We start from the raw sequence: 26,328 nt of genomic DNA on the forward strand, positions 1-26,328 counted from the left end.
TAAGTCCAATTCAAGAAATATCTGGGGGACTTTGGGGGTGGAGCCAGGAGACTTTGGGGGTGGAGCCAGGAGACATTGGGGGCGGAGCCAGGAACAAGGGTGTGACAAGCATAATTGAACTCCAACAAGGGAATTCCAGCCATCACATTTAAAGGGACAGCACACCTTTTTAAATGTCTTTCTTCCATAGGAAATAATGAAGGATAGGGAAACCTTCTTTTGGGGCTCATAGAACTGGACCCCCTGGTCCAATCGTTTTGAAACTTGGAGGGTATTTTGGGGAGAGGCACTAGATACTATACTGAAAATTTGGTGCCTCTACCTCAAAAAATAGCTCCCCCAGAGCCCCCGAAACCTCCAGATCAATTCCCCATTATACCCTATGAGAAATATTCCACATAGGGAATAATGAAGACATTTCCCTCTCCTCAACACCCGTCCCCCTTCTCGCAAATCTGATGTAGGGGATTGGCTCTCTACTCACCAGCCAGCTTCTTCACAGCAACAAAGACACAGAAAGTTGAAGCCTTTCACCACCTCCAGAGGTGCAAAGGCACATGGTCTTTTGGGGCGGGGCAGGAAGCAGCCTGGGAAAGCTCCGGCTGCTGCGATGGAGCTGGGTGGGAAGGGGAGGGGCAAGGAGAAGCTGCTGCGATCCGAGGTGAGAAGGGAAGGGAAGGGAGGAGGAGAAGCATCAGGGATCGGTGGGAAGGGGAGAGGAGAAGCTGCTGGGAGCTAGGCTGCGTGGGAAGGGCCGCCATTCCCCCCGCTTTCTGGATTTTTGCTGAGCGGGGGGAGGAGGCTCCAAATCGGGGGTCCCCCACCCAGACGGGGGATTTGGAAAGCCTACCAGCAGTGGATTGGAGCCCCTGAAATTGCAGTGATTGTGGACATAGCTGTAAATATTTGGCATGGGTAGGCTTTCCAATCCCCAGGTCCCAGCGGGGGAATCCCCGGTTTTACAGGCTTCCCCCCCCCTCCCCCAGCCAGCTGGCCGGCGGGGGAAGCTCCTTCCCCACAGCAACTCTGTACCTCTAGAACTTGGGCAGGAGCTGCAAACAGGTCCAGTTTTAAAATGTGTGTGCGCCTTTAAATTGGAGCAGGAAGTACTTCATGGGGAAGGGTTAGCAACAGCAGACCTCCTGAGAGTGCAGCTCTTCTGTTTGTTTTGCTTTCCTTTTGGACAAGTGAGTGTGTGTAAAAGAGCAGCATAGCCCCTGTACTTTCCAGACCTCCTTGTGGAGGCACCATAGACTCCTGCTTTGTTCTACTGCTTCAAACCAACAGGCTGCCCACTTGCACCAGAGACAGTTAAGCGTGTATGTGAGTGAGAGAGAGAGAAAGTGGGGGGAGGGAACTCTATTATGCCCAATGGAGACTTATTCTCATAGGAAACAATGGAGAATAGATCCGTGGGTATCTGGGGCTCTGGGGGGGGGGTGTTTTTTGAGGTTGAGGCACCAGATTTGCAGCATAGCATCCAGAGCTCTCCCGAAAATAACCCCCAAGTTTCAAAAAGATTGGACCAGGGGGTCCAATTCTATGAGCCCCAAAAGAAGGTACCTCTGTCCATTATTTCCAATGGAGGGGTGATATTTAAAAGATGTGCAGTCTCTTTAGAAGTGATGGCCAAAACTCCCTTGAAGTTCAATTATGCTTGTCACACCCTTGCTCCTGGATCCGCCCCCAATGTCTCCTGGCTCCACCCCCCAAAGTCTCCTGGCTCCACCCCCAAAGTCCCCAGATATTTCTTGAATTGGACTTGGCAACCCTAGGCATGGGCCTTTAAATATTTTAAATATTTGGCACATAATTTTAAATATAAAAATCTCTCATGGGTCAACATGACCCTTTCCCCCTCTATCCTCTTTCCTATTAACTCAGGTTATGCCACCGCTGCAGCCTCTCTTGTACAGTTTTGCCTTCCACACCATATATCATCCTGGCAACTCTGTTCGGAGCCCTTTCCAATTTGTCAGCCTCCTCCCTGAAATGAAGCATCCAGAGCCAAACACTGCACTGCAAATGAGGCCTTACTGCCTTGCCTCTTGGATGAAGTGCTTCCGCTAAAACAACCTGAATGGCTTTGGCCTATATGCCGCAGAACGGAGGTGCTGATTCACATCCATGCGGCTGTCCACAAGTAAGCCTTAAATCCTTCGCAGCAACCATTTCAGAGAGTGGATAACTAACTAACTGACCATAACGGTGAATGGGGCTAACAGCCCAAGCTGATATAGCACTAGCCCTGCCTATTTGCTATCTTAGATTTATTTGAAAATGTGAGCTGAGGCAATGGTTGGAATCGGGCTTGGATTTTTTTTTAAAAAAAAGTAATCAGAAAACTAGGGTTGCCAGGTCTAAGGTTGCCAATCCCCAGGTGAGGGCGGGGGATCCCCCAGTTTGGAGGCCCTCCCCTTGCTTCAGGGTCATCAGAAAGCAGGGGGGGGAGGAAAATGTCTGCTGGGCACTGTATTATTCCCTATGGATCAATTCCCATATGGTATAATGGAGAATTGATTTGCGGGTATCTGGGGCTCTTGGGGGGGGGCGGGGCTGTTGTTTGAGGTAGAGTCACCAAATTTGCAGCATAGCATCCAGTGCCTCTCCTCAAAACACCTTCCAAGTTTCAAAAAGGATTGGACCAGGGGGTCCAATTCTGTGAGCCCCAAAAGAAGGTGCCCCTATCCTCCATCGTTTCCAATGGAAGGAAGGCATTTAAAAGGTGTGCGGTCCCTTTAAATGTGATGGCCACAACTCTCTTTGGAGTTCAATTAGGCTTGTCACAACCTTGCTCCTGGCTCCACCCCCAATGTCTCCTGGCTCTACCCTCAAAGTCTCCTGACTCTACCCCCAAAGTCTCCAAATATTTCTTGAATTGGACCTATCAACCCTAGCCAGATCTGTTGAACCAGTGGGTGGAGGTTTGGGGGGGGGGAGGTAAACGTATTGGGAGTGGTGAGGGAAGAAACTGGAAATAAATGTGATGTGCCTGCATCACCCCAAAGTGATGTAGGCCATGTTGGGGACATCAGAGGCAATGCACTAGTTTGTGGGCAAAACCTCTATCGTAAAATTAGCTTCTAACTGTAAAGTTTTGCCCCCAAAACCAGAGTGACGCAGTGACACAGGCACATTGTGTTTATTTCCAGCTTCTTGCGTGTGTGTGTGGGGGGAGGGGGGTGTAATTCTCCTCTGGCAGCCAGCTGGCCAGCAGCAAAGAGGAGCATCCAAAACCGGGGGACCCCTGATCACAGCGGGGGTCTGGCAACCCTACTGCAAATTCTATCTCCACCTTCCCACACGCAATCTTTATATACTCCCATCAGGAAGACAACCTACTCTCCTTTGCCAGCTGCCAAGCCTGCATCTCCATCCCAGAATATTTCTGTCAGAGGCTCTCAACCTGATTGAGTCTCTAAGCACTTTCAGAATTTTGAGAACAGGTAATGGACACCATGACAAAATGGCAACTGTTAAGGGACCAATCACAAAAAGGCAGTCATGGGGACTGGATCCAATTACAAAATATTGGGAGGATCCAAAAAATGTTACAAAATCCCAAGCCAAGCAACCTCCTGGGATGGGGGCAACCAGGGCTTTTTTTGTAGCCGGAACTCCTTTGTATATTAAACCCCACACCCCTGATGTAGCCAATCCTCCAAGACCTTACAGGGCTCTTAGTACAGGGCCTACTGTGAGCTCCAGGAGGACTGACTACACCAGGATGGTGTGGCCTAATATGCAAAGGAGTTCCTGCTACCCAAAAAGCCTGGGGGCAACCATTTCCAATTAGGTTCTACCTGCAGCAGACACAAAACTGAGGCCTCCTGAACTCTTCTGAAGCATCCACAACTTCAGTGTGGTGGAGAAAGTGCCAGAATTTGCTTTTCGCTTTGGGAAAGGATGAAACAGACACTATGATGCATATTGGCAGGCCCTGTTGCACAAAGTAGGGGTCACTGGGATGCTGCCTCTCTCTTTCTCCCCCCCCCCACACACACTTTAAACATCAGCTCAAACTCAATAATCTCCAAAAAGCCTGAGGTTAAAACTTTAGTCCTTCTTTCCAACTAAGTACATTTGCTTACATTCATCCCTTGTTCCTGGCCTTCCCACTCTCCCATTTTACATTCCCATTGTCAGGATCTAGACTGCAGGCTCTTTGGGGCAAGGATTTTTAGTTTGTCCCTTATAAATGAATGGCTGCCATTCACTCCTATGGGAAAAATATCCAGGCCTGATCTTTACTGGGGAAGGTGACTCCTGCCCTTCACTTTAGACAGTGGCTGGGATGCTGTGGGGTGCGATGGGGTGTGATGCATCTTTGTGTACAGAGGTGCAGTGTGGCCTTCCCTGGAGTCCTTGCAATGTTCAGGTCTTCCCTGTGTAAACACAAATGCTCCCATCTTATCCTAACACAGATGTATAATGGAGATCAAGTTTCAACGAACACAAGGATGTGCCATGTGTTTGGGGGAAGCTTGTAACCAGGGGTCATTTTGTAGAAAAAGAAGTGCTGGAGCTCATTAGCACAACTCATTTGCATAACTCATTTGCATATGCCACACACCCCTGACATCACCAGAAGCTGCACTAAATACCAGCTCAGCATCTACCTTAAAATGCTTCCTGAATCATAATTGTCATAATAAAACTGTACTCCCGCCATATTTTTTTTAATTACTTTCTCCTATGTGGCCATCGAAGAGCCCCGTGGCACAGCGTGGTAAAGCTGCAGTACTGCAGTTGGAGCTGTCTGCTCACGACCTGAGTTCGATCTCAGTGAAAGCTGGTTCAGGTAGCCGGCTCCAGGTTGACTCAGTCTTCCATCCTTCCAAGGTTGGTAAAATGAGTACCCAGCTTGCTGTGGGGAAAGTGTAGATGACTGGGGAAGGCAATGGCAAACCACCCTGTAAAAAGTCTGCCATGAAAACGTTGTGAAAGCAATGTCACCTCAGAGTCGAAAACGACTGGTGCTTGCACGGGGGACTACCTTTTTACCTTTATGTGGCTACAGTGGCATTAGGAAGATTTCCATCTGTCTGCTTTATATGTTTTGGTTATTTTTCCATTTTTGGTAGGGGGAAATATTAGAAAGTTTGTCAAAACTTAGAGTCCAGCAAAATTCTCATGGGGGGCGGGGGGTTGAACAATGGAGCCCAGAAGCAAGTATTTGCAGGGTGGGGTGGAAAGAAGGCCTGATCTTTCCTGAAGAAAGAAAGAGCACAATAAAATTTAGAGGTTCCAGAGCTCCATTCCTGTGAACTCCTGCCCAAAATCTGGCCTGCTTGTAACCTTGTCCCTCCCTGGACATCTTTGCCAGAGACGAATCCACATAAATAACCTATACCCAGGGCCGTAGCCAGGATTTGGAAGATCAGGGGCATTTACATTTTTCGGGAGGCACTGATGCCCCCCAGCGCCCCATACGACCTTCCCTCTAGTTGTTCTCCCTCTCTGACACCCTCCCCTCCCCCCTCCCTCCCCAAAGAAGGGAGGGTGGCAATGAGAGTGAAAGGCAGGAGAAAGGGCAACGGATCGGGGCTGGGAGAGAGGGGAAGGAAGCGAGAAGGTGGCTATCAGGGCTGGGAGGGAGGTGAAGAGGCCAGGAGAAGCCGGATCAGGGCTGGGCTGGGAAGGAGGGGAAGGAGGCGGGGAGAAGGCAGCAATTGGGGCTTGGAAGGGAGGGAGGGAAAGAGGCCAGGAGAAGGCGGTGATCGGGGCTGGATCTGGGCAGAAGCAGCCCCCCACCTCCCCGCCAGTTAAAGGGCCTGATGATCAGCTGTTTTGCAGGCCCTTTAACTAGCACGGGGGCTGGGGCTGCTTCTGCCTCCAGCCCCGCAGTGCTATTTTAATGGCGGGAAAGGGAGGGTGGTGGCAAGGGGCAGGCAAGGGGCAGGCAAGAAAGAGCTTCCCTTCCCTCCTCTCCTCTGCCTGCTGCTTTCCCCGCCACCACCCTCCCCTTCCTTCCCCACCATTAAAATAGTGTGCAGGGCTGGAGGCAGAAGCAGCCCCAGCCCCTGTGCTAGTTACAGGGCCCGCAAAACAGTTGATCGGCGGCCATTTAACTCCAGCGGGAGGCTAGAACTGCTTCTGCCCTCGCCTGCCAAATGCTCACGGGGCTAGCAGCAGCCTCCAGAACCATGGCAGAGGCCCCGGGGGCTGCTTGGGGCCTCCAGTCAGGGGGTCTTGCCCAGACATCAGGGGGCTGTGCCCCCACAGGCCCCCTCATAGCTATGGGACTGTCTATACCACTTCCAGGCTTTGCATCACACTGCATCTCGAACTTCTGAAAGATACTTGGGCTGCATCAACAGGAGTCTGTTGGAAAAGCAGTATTCCAGTGTAAAGCAGAGGTGAGGAAAAATGAGATATCATAAGATGTCAGAAAAATAACACACTTGGTTGGATCCTAACTTCCTTGCTTTTCATTTTCAACAGCAGCTCCCTGGGTGCCACCCAAAAGCCACTGCATCTGCTGGGAGCTTCCCCTGAGCTATAAACAGGGCTTTTTTGTAGCAGGAACTCCTTTGCATATTAAGCTACACCCCCCTGATGTAGCCAATCTTCCAAGAGCTTACAGTAGGTCCTGTAAGAAGAATCCTGTAAGCTCTTGGAGGAAAGCCCTGGCTATAAATATTCCATGAAGTATGAGGGGCTGGATAAAAGGGAGGCGGGGAATCAGAGGGAATCGACCCTTCTTTCTCTATCTTGTATCAGTAAAGATCCAGGTGGACATCTGCATTGGTCTGAAGATGAGCATCTTTTAACATTATATATGCCCAAGGCTTTTTTTTGTAGGAAAAAGCTCAGCAGGAACTCATTTGCATCTTAAGCTACATCCCCTGACATCATCATTGTTTCACACAGGGCTTTTTTGTAGATGCCAAGCCAGCCAGAACTGCGTTCCCGTATGTTCCTGCTCAAAAAAAGCCCTGTATATGCCATTAAATGCCTACAGTGCCCTTCAGTTCTGTACACAGGGCAAACAGGACAACCCTTACACCAAATCTGACGCGTTGCCTTGAAATGACATGCTGCACTTATGACAAATGCTCAGAAGAATGAGTGCTGCTTTTTGACACTCGTGAAAAAAATGACACCCAAGGAAGGAAGCACCTTTGGCTCAGCCCTGATACGGCTGGAGATCTGCCAGAAGAGATCACTGTCCCCTAAGGGACCACCTGCAGTATTCCTGCCACAGATTTAACCTGGCCTGGGAGAGATGACTAAAAGCACAGAGGGGGAGAGGAAAACAAGCGACGCAATTGAAGGCCACCTGCTCCATCCCTGCTTTCAACCCCGAGAGAAATTCTGCCATAGAAGATAGGAAGTATCAAGCAATTCTGGCTGCTTGGGCAAGGAAACAGACTAAATGCCATCCAAGCAAACGCTGGTGCCAGCCATAGAACATCCCAGCCAGGCCAGGCCAGAAATGACAGGGTTATATAAAATACCAGTCAGGCCTGACTAGCCCCAGCAGGAAGACAGAAATGCCAGCCAAAATTGGGCATTAACACCAGCTGCAGCCTAAAAGCTCCTGAAAGCTAAGCCGGGCTGCATGTATAAGCAGAGCCACTAGCTATGTTGGGAAGAGCGGAAAGGCTGGGAATGCAATCGCATGAAGAAGATCCTTGTCTTGAATAGGACGAGAGCAAAGGGGCTGGTTCTGCTTTACCAAAGGATCATTGTCTGTGGTAGTATGTCTTGCCTTATTTAGTACGGAGAGTTTAAAGGAAAAGCAGCGATTAATATGCAGTTTCCCCATCCTGTTGAGTCCACAGGCACTTTTGAAACTTTAGGAAAGGGCAGTGGCTGCATCCCTACAAAATGGCTGCCTTGGAAGGCAGGGCAAATCACACTGTGGCCGCCATGGAAGGCATTGACCAGATGTTGGGAGGTTCCAAGCCAAGCATCCTCTTATGAAGCAGGCAGCTCTTTCTGAATGGGTGTTCCCTGAAGACAGAAAGATGATGCCTCCTGGGGTCTTCTGAAGCACCTGCTCCAGTGATGTGAAGGAAGGCCAGAATTGGCTCTCTGCACTGGGAAAGATGCTAAGAAGCTTCTCCGTGCAGCCACATTGGAGGTCACTGGGTTACAGCCTCAGAAGATGCTGAACAGATCATTGTTCTCTTGCTCCAAAGCTGCTACTAGGAGAAAAATAATTGCCAGAAACCAGTACAGCTGGAGTGAGGAGGACACAGGATCTTCAAGTCTGCAAGCAGGATCAGAGCTGAAAATAAACTTTACAGAATGTGCAAAATCCGACGTACTGTCAAAGTTCCCAAAATCAGAGTCTGATGTTAGACATTGATCTTAATATCAAAATTAGAAACAGACGAATTTAAAGGCTCTAGATGACACTTTTGGTATATCTACTAAATCCTGCAGCAAACCGATTCCCAAACATTGGATGCTGTTTCGCACCAGCTACTACATGCTGGCCAAAGCTGCCAACTTCAGCAGAATCTTTGTAAATGTCTCATGTGGATACCAGTTGTCAACTGTTCACTAGCTTCTCATACACCAGGAGAAGAGTCATTGGTGAAATTCCAATTAAAGGAGAATTTGGAGAAGGAAGGTTTTACTTCAACTCTAGAAGTTTAAATCCAAGGAGCAAGTGAATATCTACAACCCAGGGAATCTGGTTGCATTAAGTAAACATTTAGCACTTCCCACCCACTCCTCTAACATCTTTTTGAGGACTCCATGTATTGTTCAGTTCCTGTGGATTATTGAAAACTCTGGTGAAGAAACAACTAAGTACGCATCTCTCCTTTTAAAAGGCAAGAGAGTTACATCCTCCCCCTTCTATCTCTATTTTACACTTCTGTATTACCTCTTCCCCTATTTGTCATCCATGTGCTAAGACTGGCAATGAGATGATAGAGCATGGTAGTTGCATTCAAACTAAGGTACATCCCTCTCATAGGACCTTGCTGAAACCTAAGGATTGTTCAGAAGCAAATATTTAAGGATTCTTTCTTAGTCTAGCTTTTGGCTTTGATAAGCATCAGCAAGTATACAGGAAGTTCCCAGTTCATGCTGAAGGCTCTGCATACACTACCCCTTTACACACAATCCGTTCATGCCCAGAATTTAGAGACAAGATAGCTGATTACAGACCAGCACTTTGGGCCGCCTCAGAGACGCCTCTGAAGTCGGCCCCCCAGATCCCTGCAGACAATAACATCTGCCTCCTGTCATGCCTGCACCAGACCCAGCCCTTGCTAACCCAGAGCAGGAGCCACCTGAAACTGACCAGGCCACACCAGGCCCTAGCTCATCCCCTCCTGAAACTGATCAGGCCACACCGGGCCCTAGTGCATCACCTCCTGAATCCCCGCCACCTGTGAGCCGGCTCCGTGAAAGGAGACGGCAGGAGTTCAAAGACAGACGGAAAGAAGCACGCATGCGTGGGAGGAGAGATCTAAGCCCGGAGTACTAACGAGTTAACAAGCCAGCACAGTATATCTGTAGTCCTGGCCTTAGGGCAAACTGTGCTGGCAATGAACGATCCTCCTCGGACGTGACCACGCCCTGCACCCTCTTGCCTGCTGAGAGAACCCGTTTGCTCCTGACCCGGCTTGAATCTTGGACTTGGAACTGGACTCTGCTTTTGCTCTGTGGACTGGCTTAGGTACTTTGAATATATTCGGCTCGCTTCCTCTGGCTTTTGACCCACTGCATTCCTGTGACGACGCGCCCTGCTTCTCCCTTCAGCTGGACTGATTTATGGTAGGGACTAATTAGGACTGCTAGATAACGCTTGTGCTGCTCCTTGAAAGCACCGTAGCCGGCTGCCAGCGTCCTGGCCGATTGCCAGGGCAACAGCAGCCGCCCGTCTCTACCTGCAGGTCCGGGTCGTGACACCTCCCATCCCACACTCACCCCGTCCTCTAGGCCATTCCACCCAGCTCAAAAAGCTACCACTTTGGAAGTGCTCACAAATTTTTGGGCCGGCCGCCAGTCGCCTCCACACCATTTGGAAGGGGAAAGGCGCACACGAGGTGACTTGGCTGTGTTGAGGCACCAAGCCACCCCGAGCCGGTTCCGGCTTTTTTTCTTTACTGGCCAGTCAGAGCACTTCTGCGCATGAGCACTCAACCCATTAAAAAAAGAGTACGAACTTCTGAGGGGCCTCCCTGCACCCAGCCCCCACAGGGACGGAATGAGGCCACCTGGCCGGGGATCGTGTGGAGGCTCCGGGACGGCTCTTTTTGAGCCCTTCCGCTTTCAGCCGCCTCCCAGCCACCCCAGAATGCCCGTCTGTTCTCAGCCAATGCTTCCTACCTCCATACAGTTTTCAAGCTAATGAACCCAGTGCTCATGTGCTGAGAAGTGCCCATGTGTACACTCCCTCCCTGTAACTCCGGGTGGAGATGCTGCTATCCAAAAGTTCCCAATCACAGGGAGGGAGCATACACCTGGACATAGGGTTGCCAGGTCCAAGAATTATCCAGGGACTTTGGGGGTGGAGCCAGAAGCAAAGTTGTAACAAGCATAACTGAACTCCAAAGAGAGTTCTGGCCATCACATTTAAAGGGACTGCACACCTTTTAAATGCCTTCCCTCCATTGGAAATAATGAAGGATATGGGCACTCTCTTTTGGGGCTCATAGAATTGAACCCTCTGGACTTATATTTTTGAAACTTGGAGAGTGTTTTGAGGAGAGCCACTGGATCCTATGCTGTAAATTTGGTGCCTCTACCTAAAAAAACAGCTCTCCTGAGCCCCAGATACCTGCAGATCAATTTTCCATTATACCCTATGGGAATTGGTCTCCATAAGCAATAATGGAGTGCCCAGCAGACATTTCCCTCCCCCCTCCCACTTTCTGATGACCCTGAAGTGGGGGGAGGGCCTCTAAACCAGGGGATCTCTTGCCCCCATCTGGGGATTGACAACCCTTCCCAGACATTGCCTTCATGCATAGGTGTTATGCTCACAAACTGGCAATTTCATGGAGGGGGACAGGGCCAATGTACTCCTGACAGGTCTCTGTATGCTCAGTCACCATGAAGGAAGGTAAGCCTAGGACATGGAGCTGGACTGAACCTCAAAAAAAGCTCAGACATCTAGGATGTGTCTCAGATATTTGCATTATCACAGAGGACTGAATGCATGCAGGATTCAGCCAAAGGGGTTGTTTGTTTGTTTTTTAAAAAATTACACTGAAAATTGACATTAGCAAAACCCTGGTGAGAAGAGCCACAATCACATACACTCCTCAAATAAAGGTCAAAAAAAATTGTTATCTGAAACGTCAAAAAATTCTGTGCTCAGTCTAGGGATCCCTGTTGTCCAAAAGGCAAGCAGTACACAGTATAATTATGCAAAGACGAGTGTCCTGAGGTCTAACTAGGCCTAATGGTGCTTTGCGAGAAGGTCACACAGTTAGAAAAACAAAACTGCTGAATGCTGTGCTGGATAGCCACAGCAAGGAAAAAAAAGACTTCTGCTTTTCTCTTGCCTTCCCAGATGGATTAGAGAAAGAGAAAAAATGGCTGTGATGTCTGATATAAGGGTATTGTCTAGGGATTCAAACCTCCAGGTGGGACTTGGGGATCCCCTGGAATTATAGCTTATCTCCAGACCACAGAGATCAGTTCCCCTAGAGAAAATGGATGCTTTGAAGGGGGGACTGTATGGTATGGTGACCCCTTCCATCCCTCAGAGGCAGGATTCCCCCCCCCCCCATTTCTCTTTTTCTAACTGAGCAGCCCTTTTTTAATCTAGTTTCTTCTTCTCCGAAGATCTATGGCTTTCCCACCCTGTCACAGTATGATATTTTGCTGCTGGCTCAGCCCAGGAACCTGAAGAAAGGGACAAGATTATCCTTTAACTTAAATTACTAAAATGGCACATGAGAGACTTTTAAAAGTTCAAAAATAAAATATTTTATTCAACTTAGAGGGGGAAAGGTCAGGTGAAATCAGGGGTAAAATGTCTGAGGTAAATCAATAATGAACTCTGAGGTAAAACAGTATAGGCAGAGACTACAGTTCATGTGTTTCAAGCAATTGAGAGTTTCTTAAACTTTTCATACTGTCTAAGAATCTTTCTAAGATGAAAGGCTTTTGTTTCACTGTTTCCTAAACACCCCAGTATACTTCCTTGATCTTAACTGTCTATGTTGGTTTCCAGAAGGCAGGGATAGGCTATCCAGTTCCTAAATTCCTTCACTGAACACACCAGTACACTTTCCTGAGTTCTACTAACTCTTCAGGTTTCAGAAGGCAGCCTCTATACACACCAGACCAGGGATCACTCCACTCTTTGAGCTATCTCCCTTTTTTAACTGGATAAGGAATTTCTTTTCTCAGAAGATCTATCCCTTCTTCTGGCCTGAATGGGAGTCTTCACCAATCTACCCACTCTTGCAGCCAACCTTCCCAGTTCTCTGTTCAAGTTAAACTGCTATCAGTCAGAGCTAAACACACATGTCATCAACACCCAACTCTTCTCAGTCAGAGCTAGACTCAGACTGAGTTCTCTTTAGCATTAAGCTCTTAAACTGGTTTTAAAATGTTTTAAAGTATTTTAAAATCTTGGAATCTTGAATATTTGTGTTTTCCTTCTGTATAACTGATCTAAGGACTGTTATAATAATAAACAAACAGCATTCAGTTCTGAAGTCTTTCTGCTCAACTGATGCTAACCAACCTAATTTTCTTTGAGCAGCCTGTCACTCAAGCTCTCTGGCTCTGTGAAGCAATAACCCTTCACAGTCATCTGCATATTTACACAGCACTTCTGAGCTTTTAAAGCGCAGTCCATCACATATGGCATTGTAGCCCACTGAGGTCCTTGTCCTCCCCAGGCTCTGCCCCCAACTCTCCTGGAATTTTCCAACCTGGAGCAGGCAATGTTCTCCCCATTCCCTGCCATTGGCCAGGGGGGACCTGCTAAACCTAGTACGGGCTCCAAGTTACACCATGCTCCTGTTCATAGAGCCAGAGGCACTTATTTCTGGGAAATCACCACTCTCGCCCTTGTGGACTGCCTGCTGCAACTTCCTGAGGCTGCATCCACATGGCAGCAATTTTCTGTTGCAAAATCATTGCTCCTGGGAATGCAGAGGTATTTGCCACAACAAGGGTGAGCCCACACAGCTCTTTCCTATGAATGGTCATCTCTTAGCTGCTGCCTCCCCCAGCCCACCATCAGAAGACAATTTTCCAGAAGATGATTTAAAAATGGCAGTTGCTATATCATGATAAAGTTACAGGAATTTTACAGGAGGAGGAAGAGGAGACTGAATTTATACCCCACCCTTCACTCTGAGTCTCAGAGCAGCTTACAATCTCCTTTCCCTCCTCTCCCAGTTTGGTGTAGTGGTTAAGTGCACAGACTTTTATCTGGGAGAACCAGGTTTGATTCCCCACTCCTCCACTTGCAGCTGCTGGAATGGTCTTGGGTCAGTCATAGCTCTTGTAGGAGCTGTCCTTGAAAGGGCAGCTGCTGTAAGAGCTCTCTCAGCCCCACTTACCTCAAGGTGTCTATTGTGGGGGGGGGGGAGGTAAAGGAGATTGTGACCACTTTGAAACTCTGAGATTCAGAATATGCTTCAGGTTATAAATCCAATATTTCTTTCTTCTTCCCCAAAACAGACACCCTGCGAGACAGGTGGGGGATGAGCGAGCTCTGACCGAGAAGTGCTCTTGAGAGAACAGCTCTGATACAGCTATGACTGACCCAAGCTCACACCAACAGCTGCCTGTGGAGGAGTAGGGAATCAAACCCAGTTCCTCCAGATTAAATTCCGCCACTCTTAACCACTGCACCAAACTGCATAAAGCACAAGCTGCGTTGAGCATCAAATACATCCTGGAAATATGCACGAGATGAACAGCTTGAGCACAGAGACAGTCACACAATAGGCTGCATTACGGAGAACCAAAGACAGCTGGTAGGAGCAAAAGAGGTGAAGAGGAAGCCCAAATAATATGAGGGGCTAGGCTGAAACTTGCTCTTGATAGCCACCTTTCTCCCAAGTATCTCAGGACCTAAGGAACAATATAATAACAAACATTAAACCTTCAGATTAAAACCTACAGCTAAAAAAACCATTATGTCCCAGTAGTAAGATATTCCTCCTTCTCCCAGGCTCAGTCTATCCCAACAGCTTTCCAGAATAACTCTTGCAGCCTCACCAGAAGCCAGGGAGCAGAATCACCCCCCCTCCCCCAAATGTCTTCTGGGAAGCTGTTCCAGAGGCATGAGGTTGCCACTGAAAAAGCCTGAGCCTAGCTTCCTGCAAAGCATGCCAATTGCTTCAATTACACCCACTAAATGATGCATTTTCAATCAGCTTTCGGTGCACCGTGCAACTGGATTTTGCTACTTCACGCAATAGAATCTAGCTGGAAAGTGCACTGAAAGTGGAATGAAAGTGCATTATTTAGTGAGTGTGATTGCAGCCTAGTCAAAGGGGATTCTGCCTACAGGGCCCTGAAGGCAGGAACACAGCTACCACATATGGACATACAAAATTTGCTCAGGGGACACGTTCTGTGGTTCTTCTCTCCTCTGCTTAGATTGTTTTTATGAATGAACAGACTTCTCCTGACACTGAACTGACAACAGCACCCTTGTATTTACTTACATAACTTGCCCAAAACCTCACCTGACATTATCCTAATGATACCTCCGCCTCTGTATCTGCCAGTTGCATTTCCCCCCGCCCCCCAGCCAATCAAAGAAGGGATTAACCACAAATGCACAGTATGGACTGCTTGGCACGAAGGACTGATTAGGGGAATCGCAGAGCTTCTCCACACAGGATATCTTTCTGCGTAAAGTTAATTTCATGCCATCATGCACAAAAACCATGCAAGCATTTCTTTCTCTGCAATTATATGGTTAGGCTACAGAAGCAGATTCCAGTCACTTGTGACAGCAACCCAAAAGACCCTGACATGAACATATGAAGCTGCCTTATCCTGAATCAGACCCTCGGTTCATCATAGTCAATATTGTCTACTCAGACTGGCAGCGGCTCTCCAGGGTCTCAAGCTGAGGTTTTTCATACCTCTTTGCCTGGACCCTTTTTATTTGGCGATGCCAGGGATTGAACCTGGGATCTTCTGCTTCCCAAGCAGATGCTCTGCCACTGAGCCACCATCCCTCCCCTATGAACATATATGAATATATGAAGCTGCCTTATACTGAATCAGACCCTCGGTCTATCTAAGTCAGTATTGTCTACCCAGACTGGCAGTGGTTCTCCAGGGTCTCAAGCTGAGGTTCTTCTTGCCTATTTGCCTGGACCCATTTTAGTTGGAGATGCCGGGGATTGAACCTGGGACCTTCTGCTTACCAAGCAGATGCTCTACCATTGAGCCACCGTCTCTTGCCTCTTATGATTTTCAGATGGGGTAGAATACATGGGCACTCTGTGTGGGGAGACTGTATAAGAACAGTGTCAGGTGTGAAGTGGCCCTTAAACCTTGCAGACTCTAGTTCTAGCTGCAAGTCCGAGCAGTTGAAAGGTTCGCCAGCAAGCTACCATTTAGCTGGATGTGTGAAATAAGTTTCCTTGTAAGGGAAAATGCCTATAATAATTTTTTTAAGGAATATGTATCTTTCTTGTGCTTCTGTTGTAGCATTCCAAGGTGTTTCACCAAGGGTGGAAAAACAAACACTAAAAAAGCATCCCACAAAGAAGAAGACGACGACTGCGGATTTATACCCCACCCTTCTCTCTGAATCAGAGACTCAGAGGGGCTTACAATCTCCTATATCTTCTCCCCCCACAACAGACATCCTGTGAGGTAGGTGGGGCTGAGAGGGCTCTCACAGCAGCTGCCCTTTCAAGGACAACTCCTGCAATATAGCTTCTGTGGATCTCTGCTATATTGGGCTTCCTTAAATAAGTCTCGTAATTTCTTTTTCCAAGAATAGCAGTCCTGGTCAAACCATTTGGACATATTAGGACTACCTAATTTCACCACCTCAGCTTTAGAGCTGCAAAGATTAATCAGCAAGGCAAGTTCAAATAGGGCTTCAGCAACTGTATTTGAATTTGTAATTGCCATTCCTAATTTTTTGAACCTCCCAGACTTAAAATGATTCCTGGCTTAACTCCATAATTGTTCCCATCTATAAAAAAGGTAATTTAAATCTTCCCGAGAATTTTCGCCCCATTAGTTTATTATCCATTATGGGCAAACTATATGCAAAACATTTAGAATGTCGGTTGACAGATTGGATACTTTCGGAAAACATTATTGGCCTAGAACAAATAGGTTTTTCAAAAAAAAAAATCTACTATTGACCATTGTGTCACATTGGCTTTTCTGGCCGACAAATATATGAATACATATATCTATGTAGCTTTTATATATCTGAAGAGTGCATTCGACTCTGTGGACAGAAACAAACTATGGAATAAACTAAAGGATCTTAAATCTGTTAAATCTATTAAAGAATTTACATACAAATACAACTTGCCAGGTAAAATTCTCATCTATAGGACACCTAACTGAAAAAAATACCAGTTTGTAAAGGAGTTAAACAAGGGTGTGTGTTAGCCCCACATCTTTTTAATCTTTTCTTAAATGATATGGCACAATATCTTAGTTCCATAAATGGGCACCCACTAAGTTAAATGATCTCTCAGTCCCAATATTATTGTATGCTGATGATACTATACTTTCCTGCACAAGAGTCGGCCTGCAGTGATACCTGAAAGCTTTTAACAACTACTGCCAGCTTAACTCACTTGCTATAAACTATTCCAAATCTAAGGTTGTGGTCTTTTCTAAAAGTTGGTGACCACAAAAATGGTATATAGGCAAGCAGGAAATTGAGCAATCCAAATGCTTTAAATATTTAGGCATAACCTTTAATTACAGTCTCAAATGGGCAGTTCACCATGACAGAATAATAAATATAGCTAGTTGTTCTTCATCTCAGATTAAACAGTTTTATTATAAAAAGGTAACCAATGTTTGCCTGCTGCAATTAGAGCTTTTAATGCTAAAACACTATCACAAATTTTGTATGGTATCCCTCTGTGGATTAATGCTCTGAACCAAAAAATAGAAAATATCCAGGCTGTATTTCTGCAACAACTTTTAGGAATCCCCAACCGTGTCCCTTATTTTGTAATCTGTTCAGAAACAGGCCAATCTCTGATTGAAAACAAAAGCTTGGACTTGCCTCAGCGGGGAGGGCGGGGTATAAATAAAATATAATTATTATTATTATTATTATTATTATTATTATTATTATTATTATTATTATTATTATTAACTTTTAAATATTAGTTATGGATATTTTATAGGGCTGAACCAGCCAGCTTGCTCAACTACCTAAAAAGAGACCTTTATAATGCTGTTTGGCAAGATAGAATCATGTCGAAGCTCAAACACATGGGAATTGCAATTGACGATCTATTTTTATCTGATGAATCTTATAATTTTAGATTTATCAAACAGAGAATCTTAGATCTAGAATCTCATATTATTTTTTTATTAATTATTATTATTAATTTTTATTTGTATCCCGCCCTCCCCGCCTGGGCAGGCTCAGGGCGGCTAACAACATTCAATAAGACATGATATAAATACAATAATTAAAACACATTAAACACATAAAACACAATTAAAATTATAAAACAGCATAAATTTTTTTAAAACAACACTAATCCACTAAATTTTTAAAACAACACTAATCATAAACTATGTCCTGTCCAATTTTATACCTGCTCTCCTGCCTCACATGGACTTGATCAGATGGCCAGGAAAATGGCCAAATATTTATCTGAACTAGATAATTTGCAACATCGGAGAGTTTTTATGCTGGCTAGGATGAATGCATTTCCCTTCAATGTTCTCTATGGGAGATTTCTTCAAGTCCCCTTTAGCGAGAGACATTGTCTATGATGATGATGATGATATTGGATTTATATCCCGCCCTCCACTCCAAAGAGTCTCAGAGAGGCTCACAATCTCCTTTACCTTCCTCCCCCACAACAGACACCCTGTGAGGTGGGTGGGGCTGGAGAGGGCTCTCACAGCAGCTGCCCTTTCAAGGACAACCTCTGCCAGAGCTATGGCTGACCCAAGGCCATGCTAGCGGATGCAAATGGAGGAGTGGGGAATCAAACCCAGTTCTCCCAGATAAGAGTCCCCACACTTAACCACTACACCAAACTGGCTCTCCTATGTCTATGCAGGTGATGCTCGCCAGATTCCATCCAGCATACTTTATTGAACTACCAAATGTATACTAATCTCCGGAAGGTTCTGTTAGATAGTCTTTCCTTACCGTCCTACATTCAAGAAAATAGGATTGATTGCTGTTTCCTATTAAATGACAACATAATTGATACCACAAAAGCTGTTGCCAAATTCTTGGCTGAAATTGTTAAAAATTATTCTAAGCAGGTTTTATTGTGATCTTAATCTTAGTTTAGCCTTTTATGCTTTGAACAGACATATCAGATTGTTGTTTGGTTGGCAAGTCTCTGTATATCTCTTTTCGTTATGCAAATAAAGGTGTGATTGGATTGGATTGAAACTCCTGCAATAGCTATGGCTAACCCAAGGCCATTCCAGCAGCTGTAAGTGGAGAAGTGGGAAATCAAACCCAGTTCTCCCAGATAAGAGTCTATACACTTAACCACAACACCAAACTGGCTCTCACTAGAGACGTTTAACACAATGCTTATTCCATTAGGAACATGGGTTTGGGTGCCTTGCCACATCTTGTTCTATATGTGACCTGAGAGTTAATTATTTTTGTACTCATGGCCAAGGAAAGGCAAAGTTTAGTGTAGTGGTTAAGTGTGCGGACTCTTAACTGGGAGAACCAGGTTTGATTCCCCACTCCTCCATTTGCACCTGCTGGAATGGCCTTGGGTCAGCCATAGCTCTGGCAGAGGTTGTCCTTGAAAGGGCAGCTGCTATGAGAGTCTTCTCCAGCCCCACCCACCTCACAGGGTATCTGTTTTGGGGGAGGAAGATAAAGGAGATTGTGAGCCATTCTGAGACTCTGAGATTCGGAGTGGATGGAGAAATATAAATCCAGTATTATCATCAAAGTTTGGACACATATTTGTGTACAGTTCTCTGTAGCCATATTGAATCAATGGCTCTGCACAAACTGCTTTCTCCGTAGGTGGGAGTGTGGAGCCCTTGAGTTATTGTGGCTACTCTTACACCATGCCTGATCTGAAGAAAATGAACACGGAACAGCCAATAAGGCAAGGCATTTAGGAAGTACAGGACAGAAATTCAGCAGGTTTTTGGAACAAATTGAAGGGGGAAATTGCAACCATTTTTTTCTTATATATGGAACTCCCCACCACAGGATACAACTATTGTGTTTGAACTGAACTTGAAGGGAATACAAATAAAATAGGAAGGGCCTGTGTAATCCCCAAATCAGTATTTGTTGTAATTTCATCCCAGCAATTAATACTTGGATAGGTCCCAAGGTGGTTCCTGCAACCAGCTGTCTACAAAAATACTCATCCCATTAAGAAGAAGAAGAAAACCGCAGATTTATACCCCACCCTTCTCTCTGAATCAGAGTCTAGAGTGGCTTACAATCTCCTTTATCTCCTTCCCTCACACCAGACACCCTGTGAGGTGGGTGGGGCTGAGAGCTTTTACATCAGCTGCCCTTTCAAGGACAACTCCTGCGATAGCTATGGCTGACCCAAGGCCATTCCAGCACCTGCAAGTGGAGAAGTGGAGAATCAAACCCGGTTCTCCCAGATAAGAGTCCATGCAGTTGACCACTACACCAAACTGGCTCTCTTGATGGTGTAGAATACAGAATCAAGACAGCCTGTGTTGTCCTGATTCTATATCTTGTTTAGTTACATACAGGTCCTCAGTGCCCCATCTTGTTACTTGCTCCTCCTAGTTATCTGGAAAACCAGAGTGCATTGTATAAATAATTTTTAAAGCTGAAGAATATGCCATGTGCATTTCTACACTGTCTAGGTCAAGGGATCCCAACCCTTGAAAGCGGACTTAACCACTACACCGAACTGGCTTAAACCAGTTAGTCCCTACTTGAGCACCTTCTCCTTTGTTGCTTACTCTGCAAAAACCCCAGGATGCCACAGGACTGTTTCTTGAGCAGTGCCAAGACTCGAGGAACAGCAAGCCAACTCATGTGGGAATAACGATCCTCCTTCCTCCCAGGCATCAAGCACCAGCTTGCTCTCTGTCAGAGAGCAGCTACCAACGCGACACATTTCTTAATTTGAATCGCACTCGTATTCAGAAAAGCCCATGCAAGCCACACACGGATCATGACAACCGATGATTCACAGAGGCATCTATTTCTCTCCTCGTACGTGCAACTCCCCAGCATCAGGAAACTGTGGTTGTTAATTGCAGCTCGCCAGGATTTGTATGGGCGGCAGAAGATGCCCGGGCAGTCTTTGCACCATGACAACTTTCCTTTGAGATTGAATTATTTGCTTTGGAGGAAGATCTGTAACATCTGATTAATCACCAGTGGCTCTCTGGGTGGGAATGGAGCCGGGTGGGGGAATGCTCAGAGAGAGAGAGATCTCTGGCTCAATGGCAGAAGGAGAAGCTGTAGTTGCTAACCAGTAGGGCGAGATGACCCTCCTAAAGCACAGCGCATACAATGTTCTTCAGCCCCACAGAGGACTGTAAGGGTGGGAGGTGGATGGAAGCACACTCAAAATTCATACGCTTTTAAAAAATGCTTTTTATTTTAAAAGTGTGTGTGTGGGGGGGGAGAGCATAGAGTGTCTGGTGTCGCTGCTTCTGTTCCTCTGGAAAATGCCTTATACTCCATGCCAAGAGTTTAATCAGCTAATGGCTAACTACCAATGTGTGTGTGTTTTTAAGCCACACGCAACTCAGAAATCCTACACACACACCCTCCTCCGGACACACCCCTTCTTCCATTGACAGTAGTCCTAAGTCTGGGCAAGCAAAAAATGGAGATTTCTGTTGCTGCAGTTCATAGAAAATGAGCCAGCCACTCGGGAACTTTTCTTTTTTAAATTTACACTATTTTCAGAATTTCCCCCTTTGAGAAAAAAACCCAGTGGTGGTGTCTCTGCTCTGGAGAGCCAGAGGAAAGACAGTTAATGCAGACTCGCAGCCCTTGTAATGAGTAAGAAGATTCTCTTATATTCTCAGTGGTAGCGGTATCCATTATTTAATAGCCCTGCTAAAGGGAGGCTGAGAGCAGAGCGCCAAGCAAAACACGTCGTCAAAATGACCTTCACTTGCCTACAACTTATGGATTTCTGTGTTCGCAGCTTCCTCTGAAATACAACAGCGATTACTTCCATGTTGGATTCATAGGACAACTCAGAATATCACATGAACTGTTTGCTGTGGAAAAATACATAACATCAAAAGCTGCCAGATACTGAGTTGGACACTTTTGTCTCTGAAGGTCGACACTGCCTGCTCTGACTGGCAGCAACTTCCTAGGGTCATAGAAGTCTTTCACATCACTCCCTACCTGAAAGCACTGGAAATACTGTGGACTGTGCAAAGCAGATGCTCTACTGCTGAGCCGCAGCCCCGCTCCAAAATTGCAACCAGGGTAGTTAATCAAGTGCAGCTTTTTAAGGGTTTTTTGCTCATGCTCATGTGCTCATGCAAGCATTTGAATTTTGTGGACCTCTTATTGGTGGAATTTGCACATTACAGAAGCCTTAGGCTGCTGCAAGGCATTAAAAGGGGAGTGGGGTTTGAATTGATTCATAATACTATAAGGTCGCTAGAGTGGATTTCAGACTCAAGAAAACCTTCCCCACCCTAACTTTTAAAAATTGCCTTTTCATTATACCCTTCCTCCAAGGAGTTCAAGGTGGCATGCATGGTTCTTCACTCCTCTGTCATATTTCACAACAGCCCTGTGAGGTAGATTAGCTTGGCTCAGGGAGTGAGATTGGTACAAGGTCCTACAAGAAGAGGAGACATCTGGATGCTAGTCTCTCCATTCTAATCCTTTTGCTACACGTTACATCAAGGAACTCAAGTCTGATAATGGGCTGCAGAGGAATACAGTGCTGGTTAGCCATGTTGAACTTCAGAATCACCATGCATGAATGCGGTAGGGTTCCACAGCATATCCATCATTCCCCTGTAGGGGCAACATGGTAGGGGAAGTCCAGTACTGGTAGGCAGGGCTCTTCTTCTAGCAGGAGCTCCTCTGCATATTAGGCCACACCCCCTGATGTAGTCAATCACTTGCTCACTTGCAAAACCTTGAGCTGTGTGCTCATTTGCAAAAGACTCGTTTACAGAAAACATAAATCTGATTGTAAGATCATAGCACCGAAATGTAGAAATGTAAATGTATATGTCTTATGGTTGTTAAATTGTTTTATGGCTTTTATCCTATTTATTATATGTTATACCTATACATATGCATGAATATGTAAGCCGCCCTGAGCCCGCTTCAGCGGGGACGGCAGGATATAAATTGAACTAAATAAATAAATTCTCCAAGAGCTTAGAGGTCTCTTCGTACAGGGCCTACTGTAAGCTCCAAGAGGATTGGATACATCAGGGGGGCGGGGCCTAATATGCAGAGGAGCTCCTGCTAGAAAAAGAGCGCTGCTGGTAGGCAAAATCAACTTCCAGAGATGCTTTTTCACTATTACCAACTTTATTCCACTTTTAATATCTTTTCAACCAAACCAGTGGCTTTCCAAGTGGCTCACTTTGGAATTAAGATCCAGACATAGCAACAGTTGTGTTTGATTAGAGAACCACAATCTAGCATCGATGTCCCTTGACTTCCTACTTCTTTATGCCTGTAATTGGAGGAAAGCTCCTTGGACCAAATGAATGTCTCATATTTGGCTGAGTGGAATGATAGGATACAAAGCAATGGAAATATGGAAGGTTGTCACAGTAAAGCAGACAAATCCTGGTAACTGACCAAAAGGACTTTATCTGGCCCATCCCAAAAGTCTAGGTATGCAGGACATGACAATCTTCTCTTGGAGGCACCAAAACAAATTTCGAGTAATCTTATTGTTTGTCCCTTGGAACACAGTTTAAAAAGCCCTGTATTACCATAAATGCAATGTATGATTGCTGCAGGAAAAAGTCTATAACCATCTTTTTCAAGAATACAATACATGAAACTGTTTATAGTAATGATTTGTAGACAGCGCTGATAACTACTTGCATTTATTTGCTTCAAGACCTCCTTGGAAAATGACAGATTCTTATCCGATGCAAAAACTGACATTACGGGATCTCTCCCGTTTTCCATCCACTACGGGCTTTTGTGATATACATCTATACATCATTTATTCCACTCTGCCTAAAAAGAGGGATCCTGCTTGAATTCATGCATACACAGCAGAAGGGCAGCCCTACTGGGTCTGTTGTAGCAAAACCACACAGTCTTGTGGGGGCTCAAAAACGGCTGTGAGTCTGTGCGCCCATAGACAAGAGTCTCTGCATGGGAAAATCTGCATGGGTGAATCCATCAGTTTCATTGTTATCCCACCCTTGTTCCAAGAAACTAGTGCAGTGAGGTTTTTGGTTTTGACAAACCCTTCAGATCAAGTTACCCTGTACTCATGCAAGCTTCCAGTTGTACTCTATAACTGTGCATATGAGAAGTTTGCGATGCTATTCCCAACACGTCAAGTAGAATAAAAGGCATTGTATGAACTTTTAAAGATATTTTTTTCACTATTTCCATTGACAAGCAAGATTTCAAAACCACATCAATGTCATAGAAATGTCAATGTCACACAAAACAAACCGAGTATGATGGATTGCTTAGTCCATAAGTACAAAACGACATGCCCAACTATGTTTTTATAAAAGTCAACAGTTTGGCTTCAACTTCACTATCAATTTACAGTTCTGATTACTTTGATTCAGAAAAGACACATGACCGGACAGAAATAGAACTGGAAATTGACCATAGGCAGGGAACTTTGTCTATTTTAAGGAGAAAGGCTTTTTTAAAAAAAAGCTAAAGAATGAGGGAAATAGGCAAAGGAAACTAGGGCATATAAAATAAAAAAGAATGCTTAAGTTTCAACATAATTTAATTAATTAATTAATTGGTGAGATTACGTAACTCTGTAACTAGGGGGCTCCTGATACAGAACTCCTAGCAAGTTCAAAACAAGTAAAAATGAAGGCGTTTCCAAGCAGCACAGATGCATGTCCAGTTCAGAACGCATTGGCACTGGATGTGCAAACAGCCAACAGGACAATCCAAGTCAGCGTGCAAAGAACCAAGAACGTAATTCCATAAACCCAAATGAGCATCGGAGGTTTTCGAGAACACAGCTTCTTCTCTGCACACAAACCCAATCGTATGGCAAGCAGCCTTGGAAAGGGAGACGAACTACAAAGGTAGTTTGAGGGTTTGGCTGTGAGGGGGCAGGGGGAGGGCTGAATGTTCAAATGGAAAAAGTAAACAGAGCTTCACTCAGCATAAGTCCTTTGCATGAGCTTAAGCATCTCTTTCCATCCTGCCTCAGTTCTAAAAAACAATTTTAAATAAAAGCTGAGCTGCCTGCATACCAACCCATGCTCATTGTGCCTTTTAAAGGACAAGTGACAAAAGCAGGACAAGCAGGGAAAGAGGCTTGCATCAAGTCAAGGAGGCTTAAGGTAGAAAAAGAACCCAAAGCTGACGACTTGGAACAGTGGGGATCACAACAGAAGAGCAGAGAAAGGAGCTTCATCATAGCAGCTGCATTCTTCTGAGTCTCTCTGGCCTATTTAGCATGCAAAAAAAAAAAAAAAGTGGCACCCCCCCCCCGCCCGCCTCCCAGTATCTTTCCTTTCACTGAAGGCACCAGGAATAAGTTGACTCTCTTTAACCTCATTTTAACAAGTCTGGACTCAAAAGTGCAGCTCGCCCTCAAACTCCCAAGGGGGAAAAAAGAGAAAACCACAGCTGCTCTTAATTAGCATGTGCCCCAACACTCCCTCCTCCGCTTGCCACCATCTGTACCCCAGGAGGGGGTACCAAGCGTTTGCACAAACCCTATTAATAGCTTGCAGGGTCTCACGCCAACCTTCGCAGGCTGAAGATCCAGTTCAGGGGGGAGACAAATCTGGCTACTCGCCCATCCTGCTTCATCCGCAGGGCAGCACAGAAAAACAACCAGCCAACCAACCGCGCACACCCCCACATGGCCACCGAGGCGACCCCAGGCTCCTCAACCCCTTCTATCCTCCAGGAAAGAGTTAATCGGTGTGCTCTCCCCAACAGCCTGTCACACACACCTATACACGACTACACACCTCCACCTGTCTTTAAGAACACACACACACACGCCCGGAGCAGCTGCCTACTCCCTTGAATAAATACAGGGTGCCAACCGAGAGAGCCAAGCTCAATTGCCAAGAACCGAAAAGGGGCGCAAACCCGGCAGCGGCCCATTGCGTCGCTCTCCTTGGTGCTGAAACCGGCAAACCCGCAAGTCAAAAGCCGGACTTACCCAGGTTTGGAGGCAGCCACGCCAAAGGGACGCTCCACGCCAAAGGGACGCTCTTGTTCCGAGAGCCCCCCTCCTGGGCTTGGTTGTCCCACGCCGGCAGGTCTCCTGGGTTCTTCAACCCCCCGCCCGTCTCCTCTTCATAGAAGGAGAAAGGGAGCCGGCAAGAAGCAAAGCTGGGGGCGGGGAGGAGGAATCAGGTAAAGAGGCGGGGGGGAGGGAAGTGAGCGAGCTCAGTCGGCCGGGAGCAAGTCTTCTCTGAGCCTCCTCTCTCAGTCTACTTGGGTCGAGATAACAGCCATCGCGCAGCTGGTTGATTCCTCGGTCTTTTTTTTTTTTTTGCGCTCTCCTTCTTAGCTCTCTCCGTTCAATTTTACCAGCGTGGGTTTTTCCCCCTTTCTGTCTCTCTTCTCCTTCAGCCTGCAAGGAGCCACCTAGTGGCCAAATAGAGAAAACCAACCTCAAAAATCAAACGCAGCGTACATTAAAAAACAGATCACCAGAGAGTCCCCTCGTAATAGCCTGACCTGGGATTTGGTGGTGGTGGTGGTGAACCTTCCTATCAGATTCCAAGGAAAGGTTTGAGGGTCTGCAGTGCTGTCCACCCAAGGGGTTCTAACACATTAATGCCACTCCTTCAGTCACAGGGCTTACCCCCACACACCCCACGCTTCTCTTCCTCTCAGATAGAAAGCATCACCCCACATTGCCATTCATTATGACTGGTATCTACCGCTTCAGCTCTGTCGTGCTTGGTGATGCTACTGCCCATCTGAAGGTTAGAGTTTATACATCTAGCAGAATCATTGGGGTAAAACATTTCATGAACTTCTTGCTGCATGTTGCGTGTCTGGATGCTTTTGTCAGCCTAGCTCAGGGG

The 26,328-nt window shown here is 46.2% G+C and overlaps 1 protein-coding gene across 1 annotated transcript in view; it reads right to left on the bottom strand.

The window, feature by feature from the left end:
• TNR (tenascin R) overlaps nt 1-25,491 on the bottom strand; it is a 599,486-nt gene extending 573,995 nt beyond the window's left edge. Inside the window, exon 1 of the mRNA XM_060232476.1 lies at nt 25,452-25,491. The gene's annotated coding sequence lies outside the window, so the exon portion shown is untranslated. The remainder of the gene's footprint in view (nt 1-25,451) is intronic.
• Nucleotides 25,492-26,328: the final 837 nt, after the last annotated feature.

Source organism: Heteronotia binoei, chromosome 2 (genome assembly GCF_032191835.1).
Source record: "Heteronotia binoei isolate CCM8104 ecotype False Entrance Well chromosome 2, APGP_CSIRO_Hbin_v1, whole genome shotgun sequence".
NCBI lineage: Eukaryota > Metazoa > Chordata > Lepidosauria > Squamata > Gekkonidae > Heteronotia > Heteronotia binoei.